The sequence below is a fragment of the Macaca fascicularis genome, chromosome 1 (genome assembly GCF_037993035.2).
Source record: "Macaca fascicularis isolate 582-1 chromosome 1, T2T-MFA8v1.1".
Classification (NCBI taxonomy): domain Eukaryota; kingdom Metazoa; phylum Chordata; class Mammalia; order Primates; family Cercopithecidae; genus Macaca; species Macaca fascicularis.
In genome coordinates, this window is record NC_088375.1 from 153384152 (window position 1) to 153404456 (window position 20305).

General features: G+C 35.8%; 1 long non-coding RNA gene across 1 annotated transcript in view; it reads left to right on the forward strand.

Annotated features, from left to right (window-relative positions):
* LOC102135733 (uncharacterized) overlaps positions 1–3310 on the forward strand; it is a 47435-nt gene extending 44125 nt beyond the window's left edge. Inside the window, exon 4 of the long non-coding RNA XR_010583662.2 lies at positions 2677–3310. This is a non-coding gene — a long non-coding RNA (uncharacterized lncRNA). The remainder of the gene's footprint in view (positions 1–2676) is intronic.
* Positions 3311–20305: the final 16995 nt, after the last annotated feature.

Here is a 20305-nt window from a genome sequence, read left to right on the forward strand (position 1 = left end):
TTGCCTTGACTCTTCTTATTGCCAAGTCCAGTTTTTCCTCTAACTCCCACAACTCTCCTAAGTCCTCTTGGAAAGGAAACAAGACCATGATTTTTGCCTAACATTGTTTCTTCTTATTCTCTGCTCCCCTGGATTGTCAGATACAGCGCTCGTCCTCAGCTTGTTCACTAATGTCAATACAAGGGTAGAAAGGGATGCTGATAGGAAATCCCAATGTTTATCCCTAAGCAGCGGGTTCACTAACTAGAAAGCCTCCAAAATGTGGACAAGGTTTTAAACAGGGCACACAATATAAACTCAGCTTGGTGTATGAGTCAATAGTTGTAAAGTGATGTAGAATTCAATATGTCACTTGGTGTTATTCTAATGTGGGGCTCACATATTTGTCAGTGAAACATCGCTCTTTGTGGTAAAAATCAGGTAGTCATTTTCTAATATTAGTGTCTTACCTTAATAAGTCTAAAAAATGCTCAACGTATTATAGAACTTCAATGACAAAGATAAATTTTGAGGTTTTTAGAAGTGATTATGTTAGGAACCAGTGCTAGGAGATGTGAGACTAGTTGTAAAATGCATTTCTGAAACTATAAATTGAAAGTAATAGGTGAAACCCAGCCCAGAGACGAAAGGATTGGGCTCTGTTGGTAAGTTTTAGGACACCTGGTCATTCATATTAAAAAGGCCATTTTCACTGGGCGCGGTGGCTCACGCTTGTAATCCCAGAACTTTGGGATGCCGAGGCGGGCGGATCACGAGGTCAGGAGATCAAGACCATCCTAGCTAACACGGTGAAACCCCGTCTCTACTAAAAATACAAAAAACTAGCCGGGCGTGGTGGCGGGCGCCTGTAGTCCCAGCTACTCGGGAGGCTGAGGCAGGAGAATGGCGTGAACCCGGGAGGCGGAGCTTGCAGTGAGCTGAGATCGCGCCACTGCACTCCAGCCTGGGCGGCAGCGAGACTCCGTCTCAAAAAAACAAAACAAAACAAAACAAAAAGAGGCCATTTTCTTTCTTTTGGCCCCTTACTTCAGCTAAGACTTGCAAGAAACTTAGGATGTTCTCTTCACACAGCTGTGAATAAATGTAGCCACACTTACGTAAAATGAAGTGCAACAATACCAGAATTGGTTGGTTCTGTGATGCCCCATGGGCCCGGGTATTATCGGCTTGAGGGTTAGGCAATAGTCCATGTCCTAACTGTGTTGGTCATGTGGTTGGAACAGGCATTGCTGGAGCCCTGCTGGTATATTTCTGAATTGCTACCTGAGTATATTCCTGAGTCTCCTGATTTGTAGCCTCGGAATGCTGCTGTCTTGAAGGACTCTGGGAGGATATTTAGGAAGCAGTGTATAGTTCACTTTCTGTGATCAATCAGAGATCATTCCTATGAATTTTTCTTAGAAAGTATTTACATTACTATTTATAGTAATGGTTTCATATACCGGCTTTCCCTCCGACAATGTCTCTTTTGAAAAGACAACGTAAAAGGTATCATAAACGTATATACTTTACCTAGGGGGCAGCTACACACAAATAAAACCTTTTGTAATAAAGGCTAAAATTTTTTCTGCAAAGTCATGTGATCACGAAGTTCTGAAAATGTGAAGGGTCTCAGGACAATGAAGTCCCTATGTCAGAGAGGGGGGCAGTGCCACCACCGTTAGTGCCACTAGAAATCCCAGTGTACTACAGGTACTGCAGAAAGGGAAGCAAAGCAAAAAGATTCCTGTGACATCTAATTTGTTTGACTATTTACAAATTAAAGCTTTGAGAATCAGAATTATCAGAATCATTTAATTAGATCAGTCAGGTCAGCTTTGAGTCATTTAAGCTGCAGAACTTGCATCTAAGATGAAGCCTCATGAAGCAGACTCCAGAGCTAGAATGCCTGCATTTGAATCTCTGCTGCTCTCTACTAGCTGTGTGACCTTTGGCAACTTATTTTATCACTCTGTGTCTCAGTTTCCTCATCAGTAAAATGAAGACGATAATGGAATCAACCAAATGAGGTAGATTATAAGAGTTAATATATGGAAAGTACTTAGAAAAGTGCCCAGTGCCTCAGCATGGTAAATACTATGTGAGGGTTAGCTATTATTATAATTGACCAGTTCTTTAAGACTAAATCTTAAGTTCTACCACGTCTATCGCCCCCAAATTGCTGACTTGCCTACTAGTCTAAGGCAAGCCTTCTATAAAATAAGAGGAAAATAGAGCTTCAATTTTAAGTTTAGTGTCACAGTTACATATAAAATATATGTATCAAACCCAAATAAGTACTTGTTACTATTTTCATCATTATGATTTTGTTACAATCTCAAATTATGCGACATAGTGGTTTTTTTTCCTTTTGGCATATGAAAGTAGGACTATTTTCATTCTTTAGTATCATTTAAAGAATTCACACATTTGCTTACTCTGGAAAACCTGCAATTGTGTTTACTAAAACATATGGATGTTTACTATAAATGCTTCATTCCTAGGATTTGCTTCCACATGTGCTATCAGGCATAATGGTGATATTTTAACTCCAGTAAAGTAATGCATGCTATAGAAATGTGTATAATGTGCTTCAAAAGATAATTTTCATCCTCATGTTAATTATTTGAATAAAATGCAAATATTTAATTGAATGTAAAAATGGATCCTATACATATTTATTTGCTCTATTTTCAGGGTAAATTCAATATGATTACTATGAGCATAATTTCAAGTGACTTCTATGAAGAAGATTTCACAGTCACCTGAAGCAACAGCCTGCAGCTGTCATTATGGAAAGTCCCCAAAAGGAGCTTGGAAAATCTTGGGAGGATTTCTTAAATCTTATGAAAAAAGGGAAACAAATAAAGTAAAAAGAAATTTCTTCTCAAAAAGAAATCTGAAAATGTAGCATTAGAAACCAAGGAGGGCTTAATCTATTGACATTTTAAAGTCTTACCACTCAGATTTCTCATTCATTGTTCATTTTACATTCTTATGAGCTTCGTTTCAACAGTGCTTAAAAATTGCTGCATATTCTTAAGCCACTAAAACAGATGCAAATTGAGATGTGGGATTTCTGGGCTTTAGAAGTAGTTGCAAACTGTGTTTTTAGAAATGGATCCCATACTAACAAGGGATAAACATCAATGCATCAAGAGAAAATGGTGTAGCTCACAATTAGAAAATATGAGTTTACTTCATTTTGTTTCCATCAAAATGAATCCTGAAAACTTCACTGAGTGTATGTCTCTCTTCTGTTCAATGTATCACTTAAAGGACAGACACATTGATGGAAAATAAATGGACCGAGACGGGCTTTGTGAATCCCAGATCTTACTGTTGGTATGTTTATGAACACTAGTATGTGAAGGTTACAGTCTAGCATTTATTTTTGCCCTCTTTAGGATACTGTGAGTCAAAATATTTTACATAAAATGTACTTTCTTGCTCCGGTTTTCTATATTGTTATCTTTACATTATACTGTACTTTTGGTATTATAGCAACTCAGTGTTTGCACCATTAAATCTGACTATAAAGTGCCTCTGATACCATACTTTGTTATATTTATGTTTTTAAATTATAAAAACAATATACTCTTGAGGATAAATAGAAACTCAGAATTGCACAATTTCAACTCATTGGCAATGTAACTTTTCAACATTTCATATAGTGCACTTACATCACTCATAAAACAGAATGTTTACAATTCTTATACTACTTAAAGAATCTCAAAAATGCTTAACATTTGCATTTCATGACATCTTAACAAAATATGGAGTCTTAATGACCACCCCAGCTAGCGTAGGATTTTCATGTAATTTTTAAAATTTTAGACAAAGACAAGAGAAATAAAATGAATGAACCTGGAGTCCTTTATGTTATAGACTTTTATTTATTTATTTATTTATCTATCTATTTATTTTGAGCTGTTTGCAGGTTCTTGCAGGGGAGCACAGCTACTCTTGACAGGAATAATGATCTTCCTCTATCTGGGAATGTCATCCTCTTTGACCAAACATGCAGCTTCAGGAGGGATGCATGGGACATGGTAGGGAGGAAAGGGATGCCTGCTTAGCCAGCCACATCAATCCAAATCAAAGTTGGTGATCAATGGGGTGATAGATGTCACAGCCAGATCGCCTTCATATCTGGTTTTTGATTTCCTGAAGAGTGCTCAATGAATACTTACCTATCCTCGATTTTCACACACAAAAAATCAATTTTTAAATCATTATCCTTGTATCCTCTTCTGGACCTCCTTGAATGGGTTGCAGTTGCTCTTGCATCCAATATCAAATGACTCATATACCCTCACACACATGCATACACACACACTCACAAACAGCACTAACTGAGAAACACAGGAAAATTAATCTGAGTTGCTGCATTTTCTGAAAATACCTGAAAGATAAAGAAAACCAGAGAAATATTTCATCCAGCTGTGGAAAGTCTCTCTATATTTTCCATGAGTTCTGCTATCCATCAATATTCAGTGAAAGTTGGAAATAATCATCCCAAAATATCTTCTCAAAGAAAAGCAATCATTTAATACAATCTCCTTATCCCAGGTATGTCATTTGTCTCATTTTAATCTCAACAGTACTTTCTGTCTCCCTTTTGCACTCAGAAGGTGAGTTCAGCTTATGGTCATATCTAACTAACTGTATAATTTTAGACAAGTCACTTAACCTCTCTGAACTATTGTTCATTAATTTCTAAAATTTGTATAAAAATATCTGGCTTTATCTATCTTACTGGGCTCTAGTGAGGATCAACATGAAAATCTTGAAAGTGAAAGTGTCAAGCACTATTAACATAAACTATAAACATTTATGTTTAGTATATACAAACAATCTTTTTTTAATTATTATACTTTAAGTTCTGGGATACATGTGCAGAACGTGCAGGTTTGCTACATAGGTATACACGTGCCACAGTTGTTGCTGCATCCATCAACCTGTCATCTACATTATGTATTTCTCCTAATGCTATCCCTCCCCTAGCCTCCCACCCCGCAACAGGCCCTGGTGTGTGATGTTCCCCTCCCTCTGTCCACGTGTTTTCATTGTTCAGCACCAACTCATGAGTGAGAACATGCAGTGTTTGGTTTTCTGTTCCTGTGTTTGCTGAGAATGATGGTTTTCAGCTTGACCCATGTCCCTGCAAAGGACATGAACTCATCCTTTTTTGTGGCTGCTTAGTATTCCATGCTGTATATGTGCCACATTTTCTTTATCCATCTATCATTGATGAACATTTGGGTTGGTTCCAAGTCTTTGCTATTGTGAACAGTGATGCAGTAAATATACGTGTGCAAGTGTCTTTATAGTAAAATGATTTATAATCCTTTGGGTATATATCCAGTAATGGGATTGCTAGGTCAAATGTTATTTCTGGTTCTAGATCCTTGAGGAATCACCACACTGTCTTCCACAAAGTTTGAACTAATTTACACTCTCACCAATAGTGTAACAGCATTCCTATTTCTCCACATCCTCTCCAGCATCTGTTGTTTCCTGACTTTTTAATGATCACCATTCTAACTAGCATGAGATGGTATCTCATTGTGGTTTGCATTTCTCTAATGACCATTGGTGATTTGCATTTCTCTAATGACCAGTGATGATGAGCTGTTTTTCATATGTTTGTTGGCCACATAAATGGGATCTAATTAAACTAAAGAGCTTCTGCACAGCAAAAGAAACTATCATCAGAGTGAACAGGCAACCTACAGAATGGGATAAATTTTTTTCAATTTATCCATCTGACAAAGGGCTAATATCCAGAATCTACAAGGAACGTAAACAAATTTACAAGAAAAAAAAACAAAAAAAAAAAATCAAAAAGTGGACAAAGGATATGAACAGACACTATACAAGCAATCTTTAGCTAGACAGAAAGAATTAAATCTGAATATTCCTCCATTCTGAGAGTTTTGTGTGTCTCTTTAGCTTTTATAGAGACCTTTTCCTATTTTATTTATTTGTTCAGTAAACCTTTTTGAATATTACCATTCTGAGTGATGAGTTCACTGTCAAGGTGTGTGCAGGGAAACAGGTATAGCATCTGAAAAAAAGAGGAATATGGGTCTCACTTTCTATACCTGCCCTTGCTGTTGAGCTTCCTGAGATCTAGGCAGGAGTGGCATGAAATGGCTCTGCATGGGGGTGCTGGTACAGTGCTCCTGGTGGCTGGAGGGATGACATCCAGCCTCCACTCTGCTTCTTGGCCCATGTACCCTGGTCAGAGAGGTGCTGTGTCTACTTGGAACTAATCACTCTTTCTCAATCTTCAAAAGTCAAAGTGTGGGTTAACCCTGTGTCTCTCTTCCTTTGGGATCCCTACTTATCTCTTCAGGCTGAAGAGGATCATTCTTAACCTTCTAGGAAATGCCAGCTTCTTCAGGTCATACGTTACACAGTTTTTCTCTATGTTCTAGCCATTTCTCAGACTATTATGCAGGAAATTTGCCTGATTATATTCTTCTAACACCCCCACAAATTCCACCATATAAGAACTACCATAGAGATAAAGCTACATCAACACGATAGAGTGTATTACCTGTAGGTAATATGACATGTCATTTATGCCTTTGACGTCCCTGTCCCTAAGCTCTTGGGGTCAAAAGATAACACACATTTCCTAGACTTTCCTACCCTCATTTTTGCAGTTTTACTGCATAATATTTGGGTTGATATTCTCTGTCATTTCTTCATACTTCAATATAATTAGTGTTCTGAAAGTATGCTATTGATATAATTTGGAAAGTTTTAAATCTTGAATGGTACACAGAGAAAAGTTAAAATTTTAAGTAGGAATGTCCAATTAATCTACAAAGTGAACTTTAAATATTCCCATATATTTTGTCCTCAAAAGTCCTTATTTTTCATTCATGCATAATCATTACACAATCCAAGAATATAGAATTATTAAAGCATATAAATTCTAAAACTTGTGGCTTGTTCCTGGAAATAATTACATTGATTGAGGCACTGCATATTTGAAGTAGAATGTTTTTGTGAGTTGCTGCAGGAGAAAACTCTTAGGCTTCATAAATCTAAATTGAGTGACTGAGAAAAAAAGAAAAGGTCTATAAAACTATGAATACCTATTCTAGTAAAGGATGCAAAAATTTCAATAAAGAAATAATTGGTAATCTTGAATTCAGTGACAGAAAATTATAAATCTGTCTCTTTTATGAAGTCTCTTGTGTGAAATATGGATGAGTTGAGGTTATAAAAAAGCATGTTTACCAGCAGGAGCCTAAATCAACATCTTTGAACATGATAGTTCAGAAAGTAGCAGGGAGCCGCTGTTCCTGACATAGGCAACTCTGACATTTATTTATTTAATTTTTAACTTTCCCACTGCAGCCATCCCTTCTCCTGCCCTGTCCCTCCCTACTTTTGCTCTTGATTAAAATAAACCTTTATAGCATTAAATCTGTCTACCACAGTTAATTACTTTAGTCATGTGCCAAAGCATTTAGTTCCAGCACCTTCTCTCTATGGGTTTTGAAGACACAGCTTAATATTAGGTTGTTTGGTGGTTGCTGCACATCTTCAAACCATAAAGACCACGCCAAGTGCTCCAAGGAATAATGAAATATTAATTTCCAGACAAAAAATTAAGTGGCTTAAAGAAGAAGCTGTTGTCTATCCCAGGAGTGGCTTTTAAGACATTGATATCTGTGCTTTGAACACATCTATTCTTAGCCATTCAAACCACACGTAATGTTCCCTAAGTAACTGTCTGCCTTTAATCGAGTAGCACACAGATTGAAACCACCAATCCCTTCTGTTAGGGTATCACTACGAAAAAAGGCTCCCTTTTTCTTTTCCACAGTATTTTATTGTTTGATAACATTACGCCAAGATAAAAAACCTGTTACTGTTTTGTAAACACTGGAAGAAAAAAATAAATTCAACGCTTAAAGGAATAGCAACACCCAAATATGTTGTGCATATGGATTTGGTCATGCTGCTCCCTCCTCATTTCATTAAATACCTTATTTGTGACGAGAAAACCACAAATGCCAAAAGGAAACCTTTTCCTTATTCACCCACACACCAAATATTTATAAAGTAATTTTTGTGTGTCAGGATTGAAATGTGAACATTCCTATCCAAAATTTAAAAAAAGATTAAGACAAAAATGGATAGAAATAAATTGTTGTAAAATTGACTTCAATAACACTAGTGCTCAATAAATATTGAACAATGATGAAGTAGTTTCAAGAAGTACAAAAAGTAACAACTTATTCTCAGCTCTATATTGTTGGCCTTGAAATGGAAAACTCCATTCAGAAGTGTGTTATAATATTTGATGATGGCCTCAGCTTTTCTACTTTACTGCCAATTTTCCTGCAAAGCAAGAGCATGGTGAATGCTTAACTGACTCTTAAACAACCATTATTTGTAAACAGTTTGTGGGGGTAGGCTGCCGAGGGCTATACTGGCAAAAGCGACGAGGCAATCACAATAAGAATTGGCTTTGGGAAGTATTCTTGAAGCAGAGAAATGCTTGCAGAGAAAGGCAGAGTAGATAGACGACCAACAACCACTTAGAGAAGCCTCAGAGCAGCAAGATAAGAGAATGGCGGAGAAACATCATTTAAAGAGCAAAGGCTTAAAGGGATCCCTTTTCTCATCAATAATTGTATAAAATATACATGGTCCACATGGATTATACATAAACATTACACTGAGGGACATGATGTCATAAGAAATCTCTTTTCTGTTAATGTTCCCAGAACTCTTTGATAGAATCAATACTCAAAGTCCTGATTCGTTAAAAGAAATACATCTGTCTCTAATACAATGAAGGCTTGCGGAACCCAGGTTTTGAAGGCTTTTGTATTTACTATTCAAGAGCTGGATGGCCAAATAGGATAGAAATCTTACTGATTCATGAGTTTAGCAAGTGTCTGCAACACACTGCATTTAATACTGAGAATTGGTATTCATACTGGAATTGCTACTAGAAAGATCCACCATTTGACTTTACAGAATCAGCATGTCTATAATCTTATGATAGCCCAAAAAAGCCTAGGCTATTCAAGCATTTATTGTTCCTAATTAGCATCTCTTTTAGATAATTTAGTCTGCCCTTAAGTCTCTTTTTATTTTATTACACTAGAATATTAGGATTTGTTTGGCTTAAAAATCAGTTTAATTCATTATAAGACTTTCAAAATGACAAGTTCTATTTTAATTTCTCTGTAGTGCTTCAATTTCAATAGTCTCACTAGGAAGCAGATTGAGGAAGCAGGGCTTGAAAGTTGAAATGATTACATCTGGAATTGTGTCTACCTATAAGTAGGAACTACTGCCAAGAGTAGACGGAGGAGAAGTCTCAATGATGGCTGTACTGCATATCCAGTATTTACCCCCGGTGAGGTATTTGCCAGTTTACATCTACAAATCAACTAGTGCTTCTGTTGACACCTTTTCCGAGTTGTTACTTTTAGCATCCCTTCTGTGTTATATACTGAACACAGCATGTTTTCAGTAACTAATTTAGTACTATGTATTTAGCAGCACTGAAAGATGACTTGTCTCTTGAAATAATGCATTCTAGCAAGACTCGAGACTTGAGCTAAAAATGGGATTTTTGACCCAGGGTGTTAAAGGATTCAACACTTGGGAGTCATCTCTTTTCACTAACAAATACAAAGGTATGTTGTAACAAAGGTGCCACTTTGGTGCAGGCTGTTGATGTTTGTGGACAGTGAGGCATATGGAAACTTTCTGCACTTTCTGCTCAATTTTGCTGTAAACGTAAAATTGCTTTAAAAAACTAAAGTCTATTTAAAAAGGGATTGAGTAAATACTCATTTTGTACAAATAGAGACAATATATTTATATTATTTTTAGATGTTTGGTTTCATGCTTCAGATTGATTTCATATTTGTCATGACTTGCCTGTTGATGATTGTGCATTTATAACTTAGTGAACTTAAAAATCTTAAGCCAACTTTTTCTGTTGGTTGTCTGCTGAATGCAGCTTCCCCTAAAGTTGCAATCACCATGCAGAAAAATTTAAGAATATTATACATTATTTTTCAGCCTAAGCAGCTGAATCAGTGACTGGAATTGACAGGATTTTGAATTATAAAGATGGCAGTATAGCTATACAGAATTCTTGTCATTGATATTTTTGTATGTGAGCTGGAATATGGAAAGAAAATGAACTGAAGACTAAAGTGTTTGAGAAAGGAGGATGATAGAATAAGTGAGAGATCCACCTTATTGGAAAACAACCTTAGCATTGAAGACATAAAATTGAAAGATAAAATGCATTATTTTTCTCTCTTACACATTCATTTATCTATTCTTGTCTTTTGTTCAGTTTGTTTTGGTAATGAATACATAATTTTTTTTTTGGCTATATAGTGATCTAGAATATACCAAATCTAAAGCAGAATGAGATACAGTGTTAGAGTTTTGGAGAATGTATATGTTGAAAGTGTATTTGATAAAATGTAAATCAAACAATTTAACTCACTCATCAGAAAAAAAATGAGCATGGATATACTTGAGTCACACTCACTGAAAAAAGCACACGCCTTGCAAAGAGTAAGAACTTATGCAGACGGAAGCTTTCTAATCTCCATCCACATGTATATTGCATGCAACCACTCAGGATTTAGAAACCAGAAAAACAGAATTTACAATGTGAGACTTGGTGTTCAGAATGTTGAACAAAGAATTTGACACTGTTCATTGCTTCACAAACAGAATTTTCAGAATCTCAGACAGCCAAAGTCACGCTCTCTGCATGGAATGATAGGCTTGGATCTGAGAGAAAAAAATCTAAAAGCGTAGTCTGTTTTGATGTGATAGCATCCTACATGGCAAATTAACTTCCCCAACCCCAAAAGTTCAGTTTGTTTTCCCAAACTATAGACTTCTTTTACACCCACTTAAAATATGTAGATTTGTTTTTCATCAGTTTTGTTTTGTAGGGTAAATGATTCAATCGCTCAGACCGTCAGCAAAAGCAGTTTGAGAGATTCCTTACTGTAGGTTCCTTACTGTTAGAGGTGCTAACTTGCCTCTTGTGTAGTCGAGATTCACAGAGAAAATTAGATTCTTCCACACTAGGGCAGAGGTGTTAGTTTTAAACAACTGCAGTGCAGGGCAGTCCCTCTTTCTCTCCTTTCTGACTCTTTTCCAAATAGGTTAATAGTAAAAGTTGGATTCAGTGAAGAAAGAACTAAATGACAGGGAGTTGAGACTGCACTGAGATATTTAGTAAATTGCAGGGGCAGCTTGATAGCCTGTGTATTCACAATAAAAGAAAAATGTAGCAATAACTGAAATATTCTTAAAAATGCAGCATTCTGTGGCTTTGAAGCTGGCTGCCCATCACTGAAAAGGAGAACAAAGCATGGGCATGTTTATATACACACAAACTGAAATAGAAGACCTCAGTCAAAGACAGAAAACTAAACCACAGAGAAACAGAGAAAGGGATAAAGGGAGAATCAGTATGTAACAGTGCAAAAGAAAAGTTTGCATCTAAATCTAAGCTGCTAAATAGCAGACCAGCAGGCTCATTGTTCCCTTGAAAAAGATTGCTACTTAAGCATTTAAAGTGAAAATATTCTTAAGAAAGCCCCTTCAAGCTTTGCTCATTTCCACACCATCCCATTAAAAGGTACCACTGCATACTAATGAAAGTAAACATGAAGGAAGGGGAGATGGGGGAGATGAAGGCGGGAGTAGGGGAGAAAGAGAGAGAGAGGAGAGAGAGATCAATCCTGTTAGTACATTTTTGCTTTTTTCAAAGAGAGTTTAGAATTTAGAATTTCTGCAAAGCAGAGTTCTCAAACCACAAAAAGATTCTGCGTTTGCTGGGGTTTTCTGTTGTTGTTGTTGTTGTTGTTTGGTTTTTAAATTTTAATATCAGTAGTAGCAGTCCCAGAAGAAATCTCCCAGTGACATTTTAAATAAGAATTAAGATAGGCTGTTAGAGGAAAAATGAAAGAAAAACAACAACAAATGTAAAACAAAACCAAACTAAATATGCTAGCTTCGTCAATCAAGGTGAGTTTGTGTCTGTCTGATTAATTCCACGTTCTCTATAACAGCCGAGTTCTCACTGCAGCTGCTATTCTCAACCGCTTGTAGCATTAACTTTTAAAATTTTAATTTTCCAGTCAGATGCCAAGCATACCTGAGATCATTTATGATGGGCATGATTGGCCATGCTTGTTAGGCATAGTAACCATGGGGTCTTTTCTGCAATGAGAAATTAAACTTTAAAAAGTCATTCTGATTTACAACTATACAAATTCTCACAACGTGGTAATAAAGAGGATACATGATGAAACCTGACAGGATGTTAAGCTTCTTGCACAAGTGTGGACAGCTGAAGAGGCAAGAAATAATACAGTTGTCACTGGGCTGTTTCACCTCAACACTGAGCAAACAAAAAGAGCGTTGTTAATCAGTTCAACTCCTCGGCTGGATAATCCTAAACCGGTAATTGATAAATGGGAAAACCATACGGCCTCAACTCTGTGATTCATAAAACACATGAATATTCATACCATCTCCTTTGGTCAAGAAGCATTCTACATGCTTCTAAGGCAGGGTTTGAAAGAGGAATACAGATAGTTTCTTGCTCAGCAGTAAAATACTGCTTCCCGTTTAAGGCCAATTTTCTCCTATTAAAGGTGAAGTTTAGCAATACACAGAGGACAGTAAACACAGTAAATGCGGGTAAGTGACAAATGCTTCCTCAGGAAGTGCTGCACTTCAGCTTTTTCAGACAGCTACATTTGGAAAAATATTAAATCTTCAAAGGAAACAGAATACTTATACTACCAGAGAAAGCGTGGCAGCAATCCATTTTCACGCTGGAAATACTCTCTGTATTTATAAGAATAATTTATTTTTCAGTAAAACCTTAACATCAGAATTTCTGATATGCTGGATTCAAATAGTCTGGTCTGTGGATGCCATTGTGGAAACTCTTAAAATAATTTTTAAACATAATGTTAAGATAGAATATTCTGCAGCATATTAATAAAATCCACTTAAAATACTCAAATGTTTACAGTATGTGTGATAATTAATTTTACCTTTAGAAAATGTATCTAATTTAGGCCGGGCGCGGTGGCTCAAGCCTGTAATCCCAGCACTTTGGGAGGCCAAGACGGGCGGATCACGAGGTCAGGAGATCAAGACCATCCTGGCTAACACGGTGAAACCCCGTCTCTACTAAACAAAATACAAAAAACTAGCCGGGCGAGGTGGCGGGCGCCTGTAGTCCCAGCTACTCGGGAGGCTGAGGCAGGAGAATGGCGTGAACCCAGGAGGCGGAGCTTGCAGTGAGCTGAGATCCGGCCACTGCACTCCAGCCTGGGCGACAGAGCGAGACTCCGTCTCAAAAAAAAAAAAAAAAAAAAAAAAAAAGAAAAAGAAAATGTATCTAATTTAAGGTGAAATAAATTCAATGTACTTATCAATCCAAATTTATCCACCAAAATGTACACAACAAATTGTTAAAAATGGAATTATATCTTAAGCACATCTGTAGTTAGAGATATTGTGGGAAATCAGTTATATAGAATGAAGAATTTGTTCAGTTTAATCTCTTGTAGAAATTGATTTTCATATGTGATTTTTCCTTAAATCAGAACACCTGTTGTTGTCCTCATCTATGATCTAAAAATCATCCATTATTCCAGACCTCAAAGATAAAAGCAAAGGAAGAACCCACAATTAAAGATGAGTGATTTATTCGACTATATAAAAATATCAAAATATTCAATATAAGAATTATTCATCAGCATTATTTGAATGCTAGTTAAATGCTGACCAAACATGACTGTCCACAAGAAAGGATTGAAAAAATAGAATAATATATGCCCATATGATAGAATTCCTGGCAGCAATGAAAAGTCATAGCTTGAAAAATACTAATAAGTTATCATGTAATATAATATTTATAAAATGGACTCAAAATCACTTACGCAACATGATCTTGATCTTAATTAACATGGGTTATGACTAAGTGTTGAAATGTTTTTGAGGATTTCTTAATTCTCAGGCCATTCCCTGCAGTTTTCTTTAAATATATTAATTCTGTCTGATCACTCTACTCAAGTCCCCTTCTCTCAATTTTTATTTAGTGAGGGTTTGGTTTTAAATTGTCTCTTCTTTCGTTATGTTAGTTTTGTCTCTCTGACTGAGTCACCTGTAAATTGAAGATAGTGAAAAGTTATGTGAATACACACACACACACACACACACACACACACACACACACACACACTTATATTCTTCCTATGTTTCCAACAGTGTACTGCACGTAATAGAGTTTCAATACCCTATCTGTGACTGTTCTTTACATTTTCTATTTTTTGGATCCTAATGAAATTTAAAAAGTTGTTGCTCTAGGACAACCCAGGGAGAGAAAGAACCTCACCAACATGATGGGCATAATTTTCCTTTTCGTTCTTCGTCGAGGAGATTCAGAATTTCAAAGCAGTTCAGCGATCCATTTTCTGTTTTACTGGTAAAGTTTTCTACAAATACTCTTTCATATAGAAAATGGAAATAATTTTTCCTGTCAGATAACACAAGCTTTTGCATAAAATAGAAATAAATCTGAGGAAGTAAAGTTTCCTTTTAATTCCTACCCTTGGCAGCAACAAATAGTAGTTGGTATGTGATTACTAGACTGTACTTAATTGTATTTAAAGTCCCCCTCAGCATTTTGTTATAAAAATGTTCTTTCTTTCTTTCTTTCTTTCTTTCTTTCTTTCTTTCTTTCTTTCTTTCTTTCTTTCTTTCTTTCTTTCTTTCCTTCTTTCTTTCTTTCTTTTTTTTTTTTTTCCTGAGACAGTGTCTCGCTCTGTCACCCAGGGGCTAGAGTACAGTGGTGTGATCATGGCTTACCATAGCCTGAACCTCCGGGGCTCAAGAGATCCTCTTACCCCAGCCTCCGAGTAGCTGGGACCATAGGTACACGCCACCATGCCTGACTAATTTTTGTTTTTTAAAAGTTTTTTAGAGACAGGTTCTTGCTATGTTGCCTAGGTTAGTCTCAAACTCCTGGGCTCAAGCAATCCACCCACCTTGGCCTCCCAAAGTGCTGAGATTGTGGGTATGAACCGCTGCATTTGGCAAAAATGTTCAAATATACAGAAAAGTTGAAAGTATTTTACAATAAACACTCATATGCCCACTACTGATATTCTAACATTAAATTTTACAATTTTGTATCTTAAACTTTCTAAATGTAAAAAAAAAAAAAAAAAAAAAAAAGCATGCTTGTTATTTTGTAATCTTTAAAGTACTTTTATTTCACAAACATGCAGACTATGTGATGAAAAGGAATCCTTCCACAGGAAGAAAACTATCATTTATATTTTTTCCTGATTCTCTGGGGACTTCAGACATGGAGTGAAATAAAAGCTTGGAGTGAGAGAGAATGAAGCCTTGACAGAAAGTGAAATCCCTGTCCTGTCTGTTTACAGCAACCCAAACCAAAATCAAGCAAACGGCAGTGCTTTGTATGTGTTCTTAAATAAAATAGACATTTGTTGATTAATTTACTGTCTAGTTTTGTTTCCATAAATGTCGCCAAAACCTTCTGTTATCTTCTAGGTGCAGCCCTGAAAGGGTGGCTTGTAAGTGCTGCAAACATTACATCCAGTTCTATCACAATCAGTTACAGATAGCAGTTACAATGTTCTACAATTGCTTATTTATGACTTTGCTGCCACACATTTGTCTTGTCTACAAGTTGCATAACAAATCTCCAAATTAAATCCAGGACAAACACTCTAGAATTCTAGAGTGAAGACTTAATAGCTTTGAATTTAACCAATGAGAGATAGTTAAATAGAGTAGGCAGAGAAATGACAAATAATAAAAAGGTCTTTGATTGTGAGTTTAGCACAGCATAGCACTTTAAAACCAAAATGGTCACTAAACTTCAGATTTCTTATCTGCAAAATGGGGATAACAAAATTTCCATCAAAAGCATATTTTCACCTTGAAATAAAATAAAACATTTAAAGCCTCCATTATAGTGTCTGGCATATAATAAATAATCGATAAATATTAGTACTGCCTTCCTAGTGCCATTCTCTTTATTTTTCAGAAAGGTTAAAATGACAATTTGCTGTATTTATATTGCATTTCTACAAAATAAGTAACTACATGGATTGTATATACATATATAAATATGTGTTTACCTTATTTCACCTAAATTTATAGGTATATTTTCTGATTATAAATATTATAAAAGCTCTAAACTATGTTGAGAATCAGTGTACATATGAGGATGCAATGTCAAAAATCCTTGTTACACTTTGAAGAGAGAGAGAGGGAGGGAAATTCCCATGCAAACATATTATCCCTTCATTCAGCAAGGAAAGTGATTCAAATTCTATCAATCAAGGCACTGGATATGACAGGTTTATGAACAAGGTAAGATGTCAAAGATGCAAGAATTTACTATGTACCATGTGGGTTGTATTCTACCTTTTGGAGTTATTAGGACCTGCTGAATTTAGGAGATGTGTGTGTGTGTGTGTGTGTGTGTCTGTGTATGTGTGTATGTGTGTGTGTGTATATTACAAAGTCCTACTTGTGAATATAAGTTTTAGTCGTAGTTTACAATATAATCCAAATACAGTCTTTCAGTGAATGACATTTTTTAAAAAAATAATTGACCCTTCAACAATCACTCTAAATGATTGTTTTAAAGTAATGGCAATACGATATTTAAGAGGCACTTTTAAACATTTCCTGGTTTTAATCCTTTATTTTTATTTTAATTTTTTTAGCTTGAACTTGTCTTATTCTTTCTGGTTTAATGGATGGAGAGTGAACATGACCCCATGAAGTTTCAGAAAATTACAAGTACTCTTCCAGCAAAGCTTATGAACCCATTGAGAATATGCTTAACTTTTCGTGATGAGGATTTAAATAGGTTTGGTAAAAGATTTAGGTACATAACTGGGAGAAAGCTTTAATATTGAACTTTCAGACATTTATTTACTGAAATTATAACAGACATTATTAACTGACATTTAATGTGAATAGCTCTGGGTGGATCCCGTGCCAGCCCTGTTTTTGTCTGTCAACACCTTGCTGACAAATTTAATGGACACCTTTGTAAATTATTTTAACTGGTATTAACAATACCAATTCTTAAGCCCCTTCAAACATTATCCTACAGATTGACTTCTAATGGATTAACTGAATTCAGGAGATAAGAGCTGCCAAAGCTTTACCATTTCTTTACATTTCAGTATTGGCTTAATGCAAAGATATCAATGTTTACTTTAAAACTAAATCCAATCTCTGAAAAAGGTTTACACTTCATGTGCCAATAACTTTGTCTAGCACTCTAGCACATGTAATTATAACTAATGGAAATCGGCAGTAATCAACTTGCTCGATAATGTATCTCAGTGACAATAACAGTACATGGAACACACGCTTTTTCAATTCATTATTAAAAACATCTGATACATCTGTGAGAACTGGAGCATTTCCTTCCCCCCTCACTAGTGTTCTAAGTACTGGGAACAGTTACAACTACAACATTTTAAGAGGCTGATTTTTTTTTTTCTTCACACACACACACAAAACCATGAAAGAAGCTTTTATAGGAAGTAACAAATACTCCTAAATGACATTTCATTAAAAATGTGTTCCCTTGGAAAGCGGGCAGAACTAAAAGCCATGCTTTTACTTGGCGGAAAAAGTGGTACAGCAGGCAATGTGTGAAGCTAAGAAGCATCAAAATCTACTTTGCTATGGATGTGAGCAGCATTCTGACCTAGAAAATAAAAAGGCAAAGGAATTTTCATGTGCTTTGATTTCCTCTAAACTAAAATTTCAATGGAATTTCCATTTTGAAGCAAAGACCAAACAGAAAATCCAGACAACTGTATATAAACTATGGTTAGAACAAAACTGCCAGATACATTCTTGCTTTCATTTTTCTGAAATCCCACATTATAACAATAAAACATGTTATTTTTGCTGTTTTTTTTTAAAGTAATTGGGATATATATTTACACTGAATATGTCAACAGGCTCTGGATAGATTAATGGTATTATGCCAGCTTTTTATTTGTATGTTCTTTTCTTTTCTTTCTTTTTTTTTATTTTTTGTCAAATGAGGTATTGTTAAAGATCCAGAACATATGAACTGTTTCTGATTAATAGAAAAATAATTTAAAAACTGTAAAAGTTGTAAACCCAGTAGCTAAAGTAATATTCTAGATCATTCTTGCTTAGGACATCTGCTTTTAGCTATTCTTACCCCAAGGGCAGATGATTAATCTCAGTTGTTTCCTCCTATTCCAGATAGAAGCATGCCCAAGCCATCTTTCCCCTTGTCCCCATCTAAGTCCTAAAAGAAGAGTTTAAAATTGTCATTGAAAATCTTCTGTCTGTGATAAGCTTTAACACAATCAGCACAACAGTTTGCAAAGCGGAGGTAAACTCTTCTGAGAATGGCATTGCCAACTTGTTTTTCAAGGTTACTTTCTGTTCATTAAAAAACTCTGTAAAATAATAATGAAGAAGAAATTGCTTCCCATTAAGGAAAGAAGAAGATCACTTGTTGGTTTTACAGCTTCCCTACTCTGACTTTCTTTTGGTTTGAGGGTAATTCCGGCTCATATTCTGTAAGAATTCTTTGCTTCACATTCACTGTAAACAGAAAAGAGCCATAATTACACCACATTTGATCCATATCAAAGCAACTGATCCATGTATCGATTTACATAAAGTAAGGCACATAAAACATTTTTGCTCTTCACCTCTACTTCACCGGTTTCTAAGGAAAGTTTCCTTTTGCATACTTCATTTGAATACAAAACCCTCCCGTTGAAATTTGTGATGTTAAACAAACCATACCAGTCATTCAACTTTTTAATTAAGGATTCAGTGTTCCATCCCTTTTCAGACATTAAAATTCAGGTGCAGTCATTAATCTTTCTAAACGAATTCACCTGTGGCTAATACTGATGTATTTTCTATGAGGCTTGTCATGGGCTGCATGCTGCATGCATAACCACTCTACAGTTAATTACACAGGGGATTATCGTTAGTGTCATAAAGATAAAGCCTGGCTAGCAGCATTGTAGGGAAGTATCCTTTTCTTTCTCCTCCCTCCCCTCTTTTTTGAGCAATGTCCTGTTTCATTTTTGTTACCATCCACATAAGTATTTAAGAATAAATCATCGTGTTTACCTCAATGGCACGCTGAAGTCGTAAGTCAGGGAATAGTTAGCAGGTAAGCATGAAGAGATGTCTATTTTACAGTTTTACTATGAAAAACTAATTTGCAATCTATGGCTCAAACCCGAAAGAGCTGAGAATAATATAAATGACATGTACTTTTTCAGTGTTAGGCACCTTGAATAAACATATGAAATAGATATTTTTCTAAATTTGTGAATTGAATTGTGGACATACATCTGCATTCAGAAAACCAAAAGGAAAAGCTTTGCCGGTTTTAATAAAGAGACCCGTTGAGATAAGTACTGAGTAAAATTTACAGAAAACTTATAAAAATAAACAGCATACAGTGTCTTTATAGGCTAACAACAACAAACAATAAAAAACAAAAAATATAGATGAGCAGATTAGATGAATATATATATTTTAGACAGAGATTAGCTCCGTCGCCAGGCTGGAGTTCAGTGGTGCGATCTCTGCTCACTGCAACTTCTGCCTCCCAGTTTCAAGAGATTCTCCTGCCTCAGCCTCCCAAGTAGCTGGGATTACAGGCGTGCGACACCACGCCCAGCCAATTTTTGTATTTTTAGTAGAGACGGGGTTTTACCTTGTTGGCCAGGATGGTCTCCATCTCCTGACCTTGTGATCCGCCCACCTCGGCCTCCCAAAGGGCTGGGATTACATGCGTGAGCCACCGTGCCTGGCCTAGATGAATGTATTTTACTTCAACAATTTAGACTAACCATATACAACGATTGTAATACATTTATACATTGGTAGCAGTAAAATCAGAATGATTCTTCCTTTTTTTATAATCACACATTAAACGTTAAGTATACACACTCTAATCACAATTAACAGATAATTTTCCCTGAACTTGTTATCTACAGTATGGTTATATATTCACAATGAAAAAATTGTAAATATAAAATGTAGATGAGATTGAATGAAAATACAGGAAGCATACAAGCTTAAATTTAAGACAGTTTAAAATAATCTTAATCAACAAGAAGTCGTAGCTAAGGAGTCTGAAATCCCATCCAATACATTTTATTCTTTTAAAAATAAACCTTTTAAAAGGAAGCTGCCATCAAAAAGA